The sequence below is a fragment of the Salmo trutta genome, chromosome 12 (assembly GCF_901001165.1).
Source record: "Salmo trutta chromosome 12, fSalTru1.1, whole genome shotgun sequence".
Lineage (NCBI taxonomy): Eukaryota > Metazoa > Chordata > Actinopteri > Salmoniformes > Salmonidae > Salmo > Salmo trutta.
In genome coordinates, this window is record NC_042968.1 from 41,262,200 (window position 1) to 41,278,121 (window position 15,922).

The 15,922-nt window shown below is 43.2% G+C and overlaps 1 long non-coding RNA gene across 1 annotated transcript; it reads left to right on the top strand.

The window, feature by feature from the left end:
- Positions 1–931: 931 nt before the first annotated feature.
- Positions 932–2,325, top strand: LOC115203548 (uncharacterized). The gene is made up of 2 exons (XR_003880197.1): positions 932–1,021; positions 1,059–2,325. It is a non-coding gene; the product is annotated as an uncharacterized LOC115203548 (long non-coding RNA).
- The last annotated feature ends 13,597 nt before the right edge of the window (positions 2,326–15,922 follow it).

Here is a 15,922-nt window from a genome sequence, read left to right on the forward strand (position 1 = left end):
AGGGGTTCTAGCGTTAAGGGGTTCTAGTGTTAAGGGGCTTCTTAGGGATCGGCGTTCCGTCAACGGGACAGTTGTAAATTATGCAGCGCCTTGTGTCACGATTGCAGATTTTAGAGAAACAACAAATGTCGGTACATATAAGTGTCTTATATCGGCTGAAAGCTTAAATTCTTGTTAATATAACTGCACTGTCCAATTTACAGTAGCTATCACTGAGAAAAAATGCCATGCTATTGTTTGAGGAGAGCTCCTAACAACAAAACACTTTTCTTTAGCCAGCGACTGCTACCTATACAAATCCCTCAAAGGAACCAATTAAGGCTTCAAAAAGGGGTTCTAGTGTTAAGGGGGTGTGAGGAGTAGAAGAAAGGGAAAGAAGGGAGGAGAAGTGATCGACAGGTGAGAGAGAGAGAGAGAGAGAGAGAGGGAGAGAGAGAGAGGGAGGAGAAGTGTCGGCAGGGGAGAGAGGGAGAGAGACAGAGAGAGATAGAGGGCTGGAGGGAGAGGGAGAGAGAGAGAGAGAGAAAGGAGAAGTGTCAGCAGGGGAGAGAGAAAGAGAGAGAGAGAGAGGGAGAAGAAGTGTTGGCAGGGGAGAGGGAGAGAGAGAGAGAGAGAGAGGGAGGAGAAGTGTCGGCAGGGGAGAGAGGGAGAGAGAGAGAGAGAGAGAGATTTGAGAGTGTATGTGATATCCTGCCGTGGCCGCTACGCTCTGCACTGCATTCAGCTGCAAATACATTTGATTCCATTGTTATGTAACTGTCATCATCATCCCAGGCTCTGAGAGAGGACAGGGAGAGACAGAGGGAGAGAGGGAAGGAGGGAGGGAAGGAGAGAGGGAAGGAGAGAGGGAGGGAGGGGAGGGTAGAGGGAGAAAAGGAGGGACGGACGTTGGGAGTGACAGAGGGAGAGAGGTGGAGTCACAGGGGGGAGGGACACAAACTAGTTCTATTGAAAGTAATTCAACCCAATCTGTGTGTTTGTATGTGCATGGTAGAGAACACCTTGATAAGGGAATAGTCAGGTATATTATTGTGTATCATGGTAGAGGGAACAGTCAGGTATATTATTGTGTATCATGGTAGAGGGAACAGTCAGGTATATTATTGTGTATCATGGTAGAGGGAACAGTCAGGTATATTATTGTGTATCATGGTAGAGAACACCTTGATAAGGGAACAGTCAGGTATATTATTGTGTATCATGGTAGAGGGAACAGTCAGGTATATTATTGTGTATCATGGTAGAGGGAACAGTCAGGTATATTATTGTGTATCATGGTAGAGGGAACAGTCAGGTATATTATTGTGTATCATGGTAGAGAACACCTTGATAAGGGAACAGTCAGGTATATTATTGTGTATCATGGTAGAGAACACCTTGATAAGTGAACAGTCAGGTATATTATTGTGTATCATGGTAGAGAACACCTTGTTAAGGGAACAGTCAGGTATATTATTGTGTATCATGGTAGAGGGAACAGTCAGGTATATTATTGTGTATCATGGTAGAGGGAACAGTCAGGTATATTATTGTGTATCATGGTAGAGGGAATAGTCAGGTATATTATTGTGTATCATGGTAGAGAACACCTTGATAAGGGAATAGTCAGGTATATTATTGTGTGTCGTGGTAGAGGGAACAGTCAGGTATATTATTGTGTATCATGGTAGAGGGAACAGTCAGGTATATTATTGTGTATCATGGTAGAGAACACCTTGATAAGGGAACAGTCAGGTATATTATTGTGTATCATGGTAGAGAACACCTTGATAAGGGAACAGTCAGGTATATTATTGTGTATCGTGGTAGAGAGAACAGTCAGGTATATTATTGTGTATCATGGTAGAGGGAACAGTCAGGTATATTATTGTGTATCATGGTAGAGGGAACAGTCAGGTATATTATTGTGTATCATGGTAGAGAACACCTTGATAAGGGAACAGTCAGGTATATTATTGTGTATCATGGTAGAGAACACCTTGATAAGGGAACAGTCAGGTATATTATTGTGTATCATGGTAGAGAACACCTTGATAAGGGAACAGTCAGGTATATTATTGTGTATCATGGTAGAGAACACCTTGATAAGGGAACAGTCAGGTATATTATTGTGTATCATGGTAGAGAACACCTTGATAAGGGAACAGTCAGGTATATTATTGTGTATCGTGGTAGAGAGAACAGTCAGGTATATTATTGTGTATCATGGTAGAGAGAACAGTCAGGTATATTATTGTGTATCGTGGTAGAGAGAACAGTCAGGTATATTATTGTGTATCGTGGTAGAGAGAACAGTCAGGTATATTATTGTGTATCGTGGTAGAGGGAACAGTCAGGTATATTATTGTGTATCGTGGTAGAGAGAACAGTCAGGTATATTATTGCCTGTATGTTTACTACTTTACTGGTGTTATGTCACCACAGGGGGCTGATTCAGTTGAATTTCCCAGTCGTATCAATTTCAAGTCAGGGCTATAGATAGGTGCTCACTTGTAAACATATTATATTACATAAGCCATAGCATTTACCCCCATGCGAAGCCCCCCTGTGAGTGATTAAACTGTACCTCCCCTATTACCCCCCCCCCCCAGTACTTAATAACCAGCCTCCCTTCATTCCTCCCCCCATTCCTCTTGTCTAAAGGAGTGAACCCCTTCATAGTGTCCAGTAACCTGCTGAAGTGAAGCCAACAGCATTCAATACCTAGGAATGTAGACAAGTTATTTGCTGGGTGGTAGTGGACATTCTAAAAAGGGGCCCTGATGCGTGTACTAGTGATTTGACTCTGGCTCTTCTTCCAAAAACCCGTTGGTCGGGGTTTTGTCATCCGGCATGGTTGTTTGTGACCAAGCTGTCTTCTGCTAAATTTAATGTGAGACATCCAGGCGTCCCTGAAGAAGGGGTTTGAAAACCACTGAGTTATGGGTTCACTGTGTCGATGAGTAGGCTCACCATGGGGTGTGTTCATTAGGAACAGAACAGAAGAAAACACAGTGAAACCGGGTGGTACTAACTCCGTTTTGTCCAATAAGAAACACTTGTTTTGTGTTGCAGAACGTTTGCTACTGTGTGCCCTAATTAACAATCAGCAGAATAATAGTGTTTCCTGTTTGGGTGGTCAACATATGATAGCCTTTTTTGTAAAATGTTGGTGACCCAACTGCAGTTCTGGTCAAATCCTTGACTTTGATTACTACTGCCTAAGACATAGTGTTGATGAGGTAGCTAGCTAGCTGTATTTTATACATTGAGAGTGGTTCAACATGCCCTAAGTCATAGTGTTGATGAGGTAGCTAGCTAGCTGTATATTATACATTGAGAGTGGTTCAACATGCCCTAAGTCATAGTGTTGATGAGGTAGCTAGCTAGCTGTATTTTATACATTGAGAGTGGTTCAACATGCCCTAAGTCATAGTGTCGATGAGGTAGCTAGCTAGCTGTATATTATAAACTGATGCCCTAAGTCATAGTGTCGATGAGGTAGCTAGCTAGCTGTATATTATAAACTGAGAGTGGTTCAACATGCCCTAAGTCATAGTGTTGATGAGGTAGCTAGCTAGCTGTATTTTATACATTGAGAGTGGTTCAATGTGCTGCTGTTTTATTAATGTCCTGGTACTGCATAGTTTACCCCTCAGGTAAAATAAGTGAATGTCCCTTCAGGAGAGGTTCAAATAGAGTAATACAGATGTACTTCTCTCTCTGAGAAACCAACCCAGGTAGTCTGCTTTGGCAGCCTGCATGCTCTTCCACTACAGGCTTTACTCACCAACTCACATTTTTGTCTGAAAAAAAATGTGATCGTGATATGTCAATTTCTGTACAAGTTCGATTCTTTTGCTATTTTTCACATGCTATTTCTTTCCCTGGACCAAATTTGAATCAGTTTGCGTGCATGGGCACCCCTGTTTTTGTCCCCCTATCTTGGGATGAGGTCCTGTCCTTCCATCTTCATGTTACCGAGAGTCACCTGTCATGTGTCGTATACACCCACTATCTCTGAGTGTCAGTTGGCAGATAAGGCAAGGTGATAGTTATTCATTGTACTGAATGTGTGTCGCAGCAAGGTCACGGGACAGAAAGCAAAGTCACGGGACAGAAAGCAAGGTCATGGGACAGAAAGCAAGGTCACGGGACAGAAAGCAAGGTCACGGGACAGAAAGCAAGGTCACGGGACAGAAAGCACCCAGAGCTAACTGGTCTGTCTGTCTGTCTGTCTGTCTGTCTGTCTGTCTGTCTGTCTGTCTGTCTGTCTGTCTGTCTGTCTGTCTGTCTGTCTGTCTGTCTACTTGTATGAATGTATATCTCTCTGTGATTAACTCATCATGTTTGTCACTATATTAACACACTTCATTGTAAACGTCAGTCAGTCAGACGGACAGATGGACAGACAGCCTGATATCCCTCCCACTGTTGTGTTGTTTTCAGACCACTAAAAGCAGCCCTGAGCAATGATTGACCTCTACAGAGAGGACCATGTGGCCTGGCTTATGTTGGTGTAATAACGCTCTGTTTGTCCAACTGGCTCTCTCACTCGGTCTCTCGGTCAGCTGACACCATAGCTGATAGTAAACATTACACTGGCCTGACAATTTTCTTTCCTTCTCTCTGTATTGTATCTCTTTCTCTTTCGCTTATTCTCTCACTCTCTCGCTTCCTTTGTATCTCTCTTTCTGTCTCTCTCGCTCTCTCTTTCTCTCTCTCTCTCTCTCTTTCTCTTTCTATCCCTCATCATTTGTCTCTCTTCCTCTCTCTTTCTCTCTGTCTCTGCGTCTCTGTGTCTCTGTGTCTCTGTCTCCCTCTGTCTCTCTATCTCTCTTCCTCTTTCTCGCTCTCTGTTTGTCTCTCTGCCTCATTCTCTGCACACCCTCACTACCCCCTCCCCCCATTCTATCTCTGTCTTCCTTTCTATCCCCCTCCCCTCCTTTCTATCCCCCTCCCCTCCTTTCTTTCCCCCTCCCCTCCATTCTATCCCCTCCCCTCTTTTTCTCTACTCAAACTCCTCTTTAATTTCTCCTGCTACTAGAGTCTGATCCCCTCCTCTTCTTCCCCTCTCCTCCCTTCAGTGTCCCTGCTACTAGAGTCTGATCCCCTCCTCTTGTTCCCCTCTCCTCCCTTCAGTGTCCCTGCTACTAGAGTCTGATCCCCTCCTCTTCTTCCCCTCTCCTCCCTTCAGTGTCCCTGCTACTAGAGTCTGATCCCCTCCTCTTCTTCCCCTCTCCTCCCTTCAGTGTCCCTGCTACTAGAGTCTGATCCCCTCCTCTTCTTCCCCTCTCCTCCCTTCAGTGTCCCTGCTACTAGAGTCTGATCCCCTCCTCTTCTTCCCCTCTCCTCCCTTCAGTGTCCCTGCTACTAGAGTCTGATCCCCTCTTCTTCTTCCCCTCTCCTCCCTTCAGTGTCCCTGCTACTAGAGTCTGATCCCCTCCTCTTCTTCCCCTCTCCTCCCTTCAGTGTCCCTGCTACTAGTCTGATCCCCTCCTCTTCTTCCTCTCTCCTCCCTTCAGTGTCCCTGCTACTAGAGTCTGACACAAAGAGAGAAACACAAAGAGAGAGAGACACAGAGAGCAAGAGACATAGAGAGAGAGAGAGAGACACAGAGAAAGAGACACAGAGAGAAAGACATAGAGAGAGAGAGACAAAGAGAGACCCAGAGAGAGACCGAGAGAGACACAGAGAGACACAGAGAGACAGAGAGAGACCCAGAGAGCGAGAGACCCAGAGAGAGACCCAGAGAGCGAGAGACCCAGAGAGAGCGAGAGAGACAGAGAGAGAGAGACACAGAGAGAGAGAGACACACAGAGAGAGAGACACAGAGAGAGAGACACTCATAGAGAATCAGTAGTACTGAGGACTATTTTATCACTGACCTCAACCCAGAGTCTCTCAGAGCGTTCACAGTCAGCCCATTGACACCCCTATCAGATCACAGCAAAATCACAGTCTACTTGAACAGAGCAACACTCAAGAGTCATCAAAGCCAAAGGAATGGCATAATATTAAGAAATGCTGTAGATGGAAGGAAAGTATTGTAGAAACCTACCAAAAACCAATTAGACAACAACAAATTCCCGTGTGGCTCAGTTGGTAGAGCATGGTGTTTGCAACACCAGGGTTGTGGGTTCGATTCCCACGGGGGACCAGTATGGGGAAAAAATGTATGAAATGTATGCATCCACTACTGTAAGTTGATCTGGATAAGAGTGTCTGCTAAATGACAAAAAAAAAAAAATTATCCCTTCTAGACAACTTCCTGGACAAAATGTTTCACTGTAATAGTGAAGGTGTGAAAATGGCAGTAGAAAACCTAAACAGTATATTTGACCTTTCAGCTTCCCTATCAAATCTAAACATTTCAAGCAGACAACCTAAGAAAATTAATGACAAATGGTTTGATGAAGAACACAAAAACCTAAGAAAGAAATTCAGAAACCTATCCAACCAAAAACATAGAGACCCAGAAAACCTGAGTCTATACCTTCACTACGGTGAATCACTAAAACAATACAGAAAAATCCATAGAATCTAACCACTTCTGGGAAAATTGGAACACAAACAACCAACAACATGAAGAGTTATCTATCCAAAATGGAGATGAATGGATAAACCACTTCTCAAATCTTTTTTGGCTCAATAACAAAGAACAAACAGAAAAAACATATACACAATCAAATACAAATCTTAGAATCAACTATTAAAGACTACCAGAACCCACAGGATTCTCCAATTATATTGAATGAACAACAAGACAAAATACAAACCTTCCAACCCAAAAAGGCTTGTGGTGTTGATGGTATCCTAAATGAAATGATCAAATATACAGACCACAAATTCCAATTGGCTGTACTTAAACTCTTTAACATCGTCCTCAACTCTGGCATCTTCCCCAATATTTGGAACCAAGGACTGATCACCTCCATCCACAAAAGTGGAGGCAAATTTGACCCCAATAACTACCATGGGAAATGCATCAACAGCAACCTTGGGGAAATCCTCTGTATTATCATTAACAGCAGACTCGTACATTTCCTCAGTGAAAACAATGTACTGAGCAAATGTCAAATTGGCTTTTTACCAAATTACCGTACGACAGACCACGTATTCACCCTGCACACCCTAATTGAAAAACAAACAAACCAAAACAAAGGCAAAGTCTTCTCATGCTTTGTTGATTTCAGAAAAGCTTTTGACTCAATTTGACATGAGGGTCTTCTATACAAATTGATGTAGAGTGGTGTTGGGGGAAAAACATATTACATAATAAAATGAATGTACACAAACAACAAGTGTGCGGTTAAAATTGGCAAAAAAACACATTTCTTCCCACAGGGCCGTGGGGTGAGACATGGATGCAGCTTAAGCCCCACCCTCTTTAACATATTTATATCAATGAATTGGCGAGGGCACTAGAACAGTCTGCAGCACCTGGCCTCACCCTACTAGAATCTGAAGTCAAATGTCTACTGTTTGCTGATGATCTGGTGCTTCTGTCCCCAACCAAGGAGGGCCTACAGCAGCACCTAGATCTTCTGCACAGATTCTGTCAGACCTGGGCCCTGACAGTAAATCTCAGTAAGACAAAAAAAAAGGTCCAGTCGCCAGGACTACAAATACAAATTCCATCTAGACACCGTTGCCCTAGAGCACACAAAAGACGATACATACCTTGGCCTAAACATTAGCGCAACAGGTAACTTCCACAAAGCTGTGAATGATCTGAGAGACAAGGCAAGAAGGGCCTTCTACGCCATTAAAAGGAACATGAAATTTCACGTACCAGTTAGGATCTGGCTAAAAATACTTGAATCAGTTAAAGAACCCATTGCCCTTTATGGTTGTGAGGTCTGGGGTCCGCTCACCAACCAAGAATTCACAAAATGGGACAAACACCAAATTGAGACTCTGCATGAAGAATTCTGCAAAAATATCCTCCGTGTACAACGTAGAACACCAAATAATGCATGCAGAGCAGAATTAGGCCGATACCCGCTAATTATCAACATCCAGAAAAGAGCAGTTAAATTCTACAACCACCTAAAAGGAAGCGATTCCCAAACCTTCCATAACAAAGCCATGACCTACAGAGAGATGAACCTGGAGAAGAGTCCCCTAAGCAAGCTGGTCCTGGGGCTCTGTTCACAAACACGAACAGACCCCACCGAGCCCCAGGACAGCAACACAATTAGACCCAACCAAATCATGAGAAAACAAAAATATAATTACTTGACACATTGGAAAGAATTAACAAAAAAACAGAGCAAACTAGAATGCTATTTGGCCCTAAACAGAGAGTACACAGTGGCAGAATACCTGACTACTATGACTGACCCAAAATTAAGGAAAGCTTTGACTATGTACAGACTCAGTGAGCATAGCCTTGCTATTGAGAAAGGTCGCTATAGGCAGACATGACTCTCAAGAGAAGACAGGCTATGTGCACACTTCCCACAAAATGAGGTGGAGACTGAGCTGCACTACCTAACCTCCTGCCAAATGTATGACCATATTAGAGACACATATTTCCCTCAGATTACACAGATCCACAAAGAATTTGAAAACAAACCTGATTTTGATAAACTCCCATATCTACTGGGTGAAATACCACAGTGTGACATCACAGCAGCAAGATGTGTGACCTGTTGCCACAAGAAAAGGTCAACCAGTGAAGAACAAACACCATTGTAAATACAACCCATATTTATGTTTATTTATTTTCCCTTTTGTACTTTAACTATTTTCACTTCGTTACAACACTGTATACAGACATAATATGACATTTGAAATGTCTCTGTACCTTCTGAACTTCTGTGAGTGTAATGTTTACTGTAAATGTTTTATTTCACTTTTGTTTGTTATCTATTTCACTTGCTTTGTCCAATGTTGACATATGTTTCCCATGCCAATAAAGCCGCTTGAATTGAATTGGAGCGAGAGGGAGAGATAGGGGAGAGAGAGAGAGGGAGAGGTGAGAGAGAGAGGTGAGGGAGAGGGAGAGAGAGAGAGGGAGAGGTAGTGGAGGGAGAGAGAGAGGTAGGGAAGGGAGAGAGAGAGAGAAGAGGGAGAGGGAGGGAGAGGTGAGGGAGAGGGCGAGAGAGAGAGAGAGGGGGGGAGAGGTAGTGGAGGGAGAGAGAGAGGTAGGGAAGGGAGAGGGAGAGAGAGAGAGAGAGAGAGAGAGAGAGAGAGAGAGAGAGAAGAGGGAGAGGTAGGGGAGAGAGGGAGAGGGAGGCCAGAGGTTAGGGAAGAGTGAGAGAGAGAAGAAGAGGGAGAGGTATGGGAGACAGTGGGAGAGGTAGGGGAGGGAGAGGGAGGGAGGGAGAGTTTGGGGAGAGAGGGAGGGAGAGTTAGGGGGGAGAGAGAGACAGAGAGAGGGAGAAGAAGAAGGAGAGGTAGGGGAGAGAGAGAGGGAGGGCAGACAGACACACACAGCCTGCCTTGGCCTGGATTCTGCAAGCAGTAGAAAAATGAGCTTTGGAAAAGCAATAAATTGAGTCCAATTTAGAGATGAAGACTGAAATGAATATCTCCTTTCTAAAATGGAAGTGAAAAAAAATCCCCATCTCCCTTCCCTCCCCCCCAAAAAATGTATTTGAACTCTACTTTTCAACACGTCCATGCCAGTTCTTAATTCTTAGACCTCAGCCACTACCACACCATCAGTGGTTGTTGTTTGCCGTATAACCGTGTTTTGCCGTGTGTATGGTGTTCGTGATGGTTTCAAGCAAACACTGGTATTTGTCTTGAGTTGACCCGTTCTTTTCTTTTACATGTAGTTTTCCGCTTGAACTTTAAATGTTAACTTAAATGTTTCATTAGGGGAGTATTATGAACACTCAGATTGCTTTGCTCGACACAACGAGCCCTTTGGCTTCTTACAAGGGCATTAAAGCCCCTCTACTTTACTGTTACTACAATACAGTACTGCAGTACGTCGTACGGATTATTGCAATACTTCTTTAAGTTAATTGAAAGGTTTGTTGGATCCATTTATGTAGACAGACTAATCTTGTTTTAATGCACTGAACTCTACTGTACTCTACTGTACTCTACTCACTGCACTGTACTCTACTGAACTCTACTGAACTCTACTGAACTCTACTCACTCTACTCCACTCTACTCCACTCTACTGTACTCAACTGTACTCTACTCACTCTACTGTACTCTACTGTACTCAACTGTACTCTACTGTAGTCAACTGTACTCAACTGTACTCTACTGGACTCTACTCTACTCTACTGTACTCTACTGTACTCTACTGAACTCTACTCTACTGTACTCCACTCTAATGTACTCTACTGTACTGTACTCTACTGAACTCTACTCTACTGTACTCTACTATACTCCACTCTACTGTACTCTACTCTACTCTACTGTACTGTACTCACTGCACTGTACTCTACTCTACTCTACTCTACTGTACTCTACTCACTGCACTCTACTGTGCTCTACTGTACTCCACTCTACTCTACTCTACTCTACTCACTGCACTCTAATCTACTGTACTCTACTGCACTCCACTCTACTGCACTCCACTCTACTGTACTCTACTGTACTGTTCTGTACTCTACTCCACTCTACTGTACTATACTGTACTCTACTGCACTCCACTCTACTGTACTCTACTGCACTCCACTCTACTGTACTCTACTGTACTGTTCTGTACTCTACTCCACTCTACTGTACTCTACTGTACTGTTCTGTACTCTACTCCACTCTACTGTACTCTACTCCAGTCTACTCTACTCTACTCTACTCTACTCACTGCACTGCACTGTACTCCACTCTACTGCACTGTACTCTACTCTACTCTACTCTACTCTACTGTACTGTACTTTACTCTACTCTACTGTACTCTACTGTACTCTACTGTACTGTACTCTACTGTACTCTACTGTACTGCACTCCACTCTAATGTACTCTACTGTACTGTTCTGTACTCTACTCTACTCTACTGTACTCTACTGTACTCTACTCTACTCTATTGTACTCTACTGTACTGCACTCCACTCTACTGTACTCTACTGTACTGTATTCTACTCCACTCTACTCTACTGTACTCTACTCTAAATCAAATCAAATCAAATGTATTTATATAGCCCTTCTTACATCAGCTGATATCACAAAGTGCTGTACAGAAACCCAGCCTAAAACCCCAAACAGCAAGCAATGCAGGTGTAGAAGCACGGTGGCTAGGAAAAACTCCCTAGAAAGGCCAAAACCTAGGAAGAAACCTAGAGAGGAACCAGGCTATGAGGGGTGGCCAGTTCTCTTCTGGCTGTGCCGGGTGGAGATTATAACAGCACATGGCCTAGATGTTCAAATGTTCATAAATGACCAGTATTGTCAAATAATAATAATCATAGTAGTTGTCGAGGGTGCACTCTACTCCACTCTACTGTACTCTATTGTACTGTACTCACTGCACTGTACTCTACTCTACTGTACTCTACTCTACTGTACTCTACTCTACTGTTCTCTACTCTACTGTTCTCTACTCTACTGTGCTCTACTGTGCTCTACTGAACTCAACTCTACTGTACTCTATTCTACTCTACTCTACTCTACTCTACTGAGCTCTACTCCACTCTACTGTACTGTACTGTACTCACTGCACTTTACTCTACTCTACTCTACTCTACTCGCTTCACTGTACCAGTCAACGGGTGGCTACTTTGAAGAATATACAATGTATTTTGTTTTGTTTAACACTTTTTTGGTTACTACATGATTCCATATGTGCTATTTCATAGTTGTGATGTCTTCACTATTATTCTACAATGTAGAAAATAGTACAAATAAAGAAAAACCCTTGAATGAGTAGGTGTTTCCAAACTTTGGACTGGTACTGTATATATGACTTAATTTCCCCAAAATATAGACTCTTAGCTTTCAATTAACACCCAATTTGATATGTTCCTATGAACTTCACATGGGTTCTTTTACACCCAATTTGACATGTTCCTATGAACTTCACATGGGTCCTTTTACACCCAATTTGATATGCTCCTATGAACTTCACATGGGTCCTTTTACACCCAATATGATATGTTCCTATGAACTTCACATGGGTCCTTTTACACCCAATTTGATATGTTCCTATGAACTTCACATGGGTCCTTTTACACCCAATTTGATATGTTCCTATGAACTTCACATGGGTCCTTTTACACCCAATATGATATGTTCCTATGAACTTCACATGTTGGTGCTCATGGGTCCTTTTCGATGGAAACGTCCCGTTCCTTCTCATTCATCAAATGTTTTGTCTGATCTGTCAGTGGCCTTTTTTATTTTTCTGTATAACAGGAAATGTGAAATGTACGTGTTTGACTGAAGACCACATCTCTAGTCATTTGGCTAAACCACCTTGGCATTACGATCACAGTGAAACTTGCTCTATGTGCACTTCAATCACAAGAAAGTTCACAAGTCAACCGTACTGTCAACCCCCTTTTTTCTCCTTTTGACGTGGGATGTTCAACCCCAAGGGACATCATTTTCCATTCCTTTCCTTTGTACTTTACCCTGTAGTCCGTGTGGGAGGTATCATAACCCCCACACAGGGTGTGTTGTTTTCCATGTGGGTCGTATCATAGGCAGGTGAATGTATTCATTGTATACGAGGTCATGACCGGATGTTGAACCTGACTACTGCTGGTTAAAGATCCTCTCATCTGCAGTGACTTATTGTACAAGTCTTAGTTCCATTCAGTACTTCCAACACACAAGTGCAGGATGTTTAATGCACAAGTCCATGATATTCAGTGGGATAAGTCCATGATATTCAGTGGGATAAGTCCATGATATTCAGTGGGATAAGTCCATGATGTTCAGTGGGATAAGTCCATGATATTCAGTGGGATAAGTCCATGATATTCAGTGGGATAAGTCCATGATATTCAGTGGGATAAGTCCATGATATTCAGTGGGATAAGTCCATGATATTCAGTGGGATAAGTCCATGATATTCAGTGGGATAAGTCCATGATATTCAGTTGGATAAGTCCATGATATTCAGTGGGATAAGTCCATGATATTCAGTGGGATAAGTCCATGATATTCAGTGGGATAAGTCCATGATATTCAGTTGGATAAGTCCATGATATCCAGTGGGATAAGTCCATGATATTCAGTGGGATAAGTCCATGATATTCAGTGGGATAAGTCCATGATATTCAGTGGGATAAGTCCATGATATTCAGTTGGATAAGTCCATGATATTCAGTGGGATAAGTCCATGATATTCAGTGGGATAAGTCCATGATATTCAGTGGGATAAGTCCATGATATTCAGTTGGATAAGCCCATGATATTCAGTGGGATAAGTCCATGATATTCAGTGGGATAAGTCCATGATATTCAATGGGATAAGTCCATGATATTCAGTGGGATAAGTCCATGACATTCAATGGGATAAGTCCATGATATTCAGTGGGATAAGTCCATGACATTCCCTCTCCCTGTTTCAGAAGCAGTGTTCTCCTCTCTTCTCCCCCCCACATGCTTGTTTAAGGTCAGTGTGTCTGTGTGCTGCTCTGTTCCCTGACAGTCATTCAATCTGGAGACATATTTACCGTCACATAGGCTTGAGGGAGCTGGCAGTGTCACCAGGCAGGAGAGAAAGGGGAGGGAGGGAGAGAGATTATAACCTCACGACATCACCTCATCTCTCCCTCCCTATCCCGCTCTCTATCCCTCTCTCTCTCGCTCTCTATCCCTCCCTCTCTCCCGCTCTCTATCCCTCCCTCTCTCTCGCTCTCTATCCCTCTCTCTCTCGCTCTCTATCCCTCCCTCTCTCCCGCTCTCTATCCCTCTCTCTCTCTCTCTCTCGCTCTCTATCCCTCCCTCTCTCACTCTCTATCCCTCTCTCCCGCTCTTCTCATTAGTAAATCAGCCTTGTAGAGTTGAATGGAGTCCTCCAGCCATCTGTCTCCCCCATGACTGCTAATACTCTGAGAGCTAACAACAAGACAAACCGAGACTCCACTAACATACCAAACCTGCCTTGTGGAGAACAGGAAGAGACCTAACAAGACACACCAAGACTCCACTAACATACCAAACCTGCCTTGTGGAGAACAGGAAGAGACCTAACAAGACAAACCAAGACTCCACTAACATACCAAACCTGCCTTGTGGAGAACAGGAAGAGACCTAACAAGACAAACCAAGACTCCACTAACATACCAAACCTGCCTTGTGGAGAACAGGAAGAGACCTAACAAGACAAACCAAGACTCCACTAACATACCAAACCTGCCTTGTGGAGAACAGGAAGAGACCTAACAAGACACACCAAGACTCCACTAACATACCAAACCTGCCTTGTGGAGAACAGGAAGAGACCTAACAAGACAAACCAAGACTCCACTAACATACCAAACCTGCCTTGTGGAGAACAGGAAGAGACCTAACAAGACAAACCAAGACTCCACTAACATACCAAACCTGCCTTGTGGAGAACAGGAAGAGACCTAACAAGACAAACCAAGACTCCACTAACATACCAAACCTGCCTTGTGGAGAACAGGAAGAGGAAAACAACTTTAGATAGTTTTATTATCATCCCATTGTTATAGACTTTTTTTCTATTGTGTTATTGACTGTACGTTTGTTTATTCCATGCGTAACTCTGTGTTGTTGTTTGTGTCGCACTGCTTTGCTTTATCTTGGCCAGGTCGCAGTTGTAAATGAGAACTTGTTCTCAACTGGCCTACCTAGTTAAATAAAGGTGAAATAATTGTTAATTATTTTTTAAATGAACTCTGGGGGAGAGGAGTTTGGTCACTATTGATTGTCTTTCACAATGTTATTCGACTGTGTTTGTTTTAGAGAAATGTAATGTGAGATGGTTGTTTAATGTGAGGAAAACATCACAAACAGTCTGTAGACTTTGGGTTTTGACCGGACGGACATGCGACAGTATGGAATTCTCTACCTGGATGGGGTTCCCAGATATACCGTTCGTACCCCAAAGACAGGCAGCACTGTTGAACAGCAGATATACCGTCCGTACCCCAAAGACAGGCAGCTCTATTAAACAGTCTCTCAGGGTTCACTACTTATACAACTGTCTCTGTCTCACCAGATGTCGTTTTGGTTTGGGGGGATGCTATAGCCTCATAGACAGCATGTTGTTGGAACAGGGAACAGAGTATCACTGGCTGGATGCAGCAGCGAGTCAATGGAAGGTAAAATAACTAGATCATCTCAAAACCATTAAAATGTGTTCCTAAATACCTACACAATCCCCATTACAGCAGACACATTCCAACACACTGGCCGGACAGAGTCACAGCTGTAGATGAACACAGGAAGCATCCAAAGCTAAACAAAAGCAACGTAAACAAAACATTTATGACGCCGCTTCCCTCCTTTCCCCCAGGTATCGGATCAGTATCTGATCTAGTCTCCTGTTTCCTACAGCAATACCAAGGTAGTAGGAGATGTCTTCTAGGTGCCTCTCCTCTCCTCTCCTCTCCTCTCCTCTCCTCTCTTCCTAACAAGCCTGGCTGTTCAAAAGCTCTCTCATGAAAGACCTATTTAAAAAATGTATGAGCGCCGATCTGTTCCAGGGCTGTGGAGATGGAGCGAGAGGAGAGGAGAGGAAGAGTTTCTCTACCACAACGCCACTATTCCCCTGTTGCCCGCCTGCTTTAAAAAAATAAAAAAATTCAGCTGTTTGTGACAGCTGCTTAATGAAAAAGCTTATGGACTCTGGTGTTAGATATTACTGCGTTGTAACGATATTATAGATTTTTTTGTATTGCAGATAAGATGGTATATTGTTAAAAAAACAGGGATTAAAAATGATCGACCATCATCCTGTAATAGTACGCAGCCAGGTATTCACATGTAGTATTTATATGTTTCCCCTTTGATCTTGTGGGATGAGTGGGTTATCTTGTTCTCTTACCTCAGTCTTTG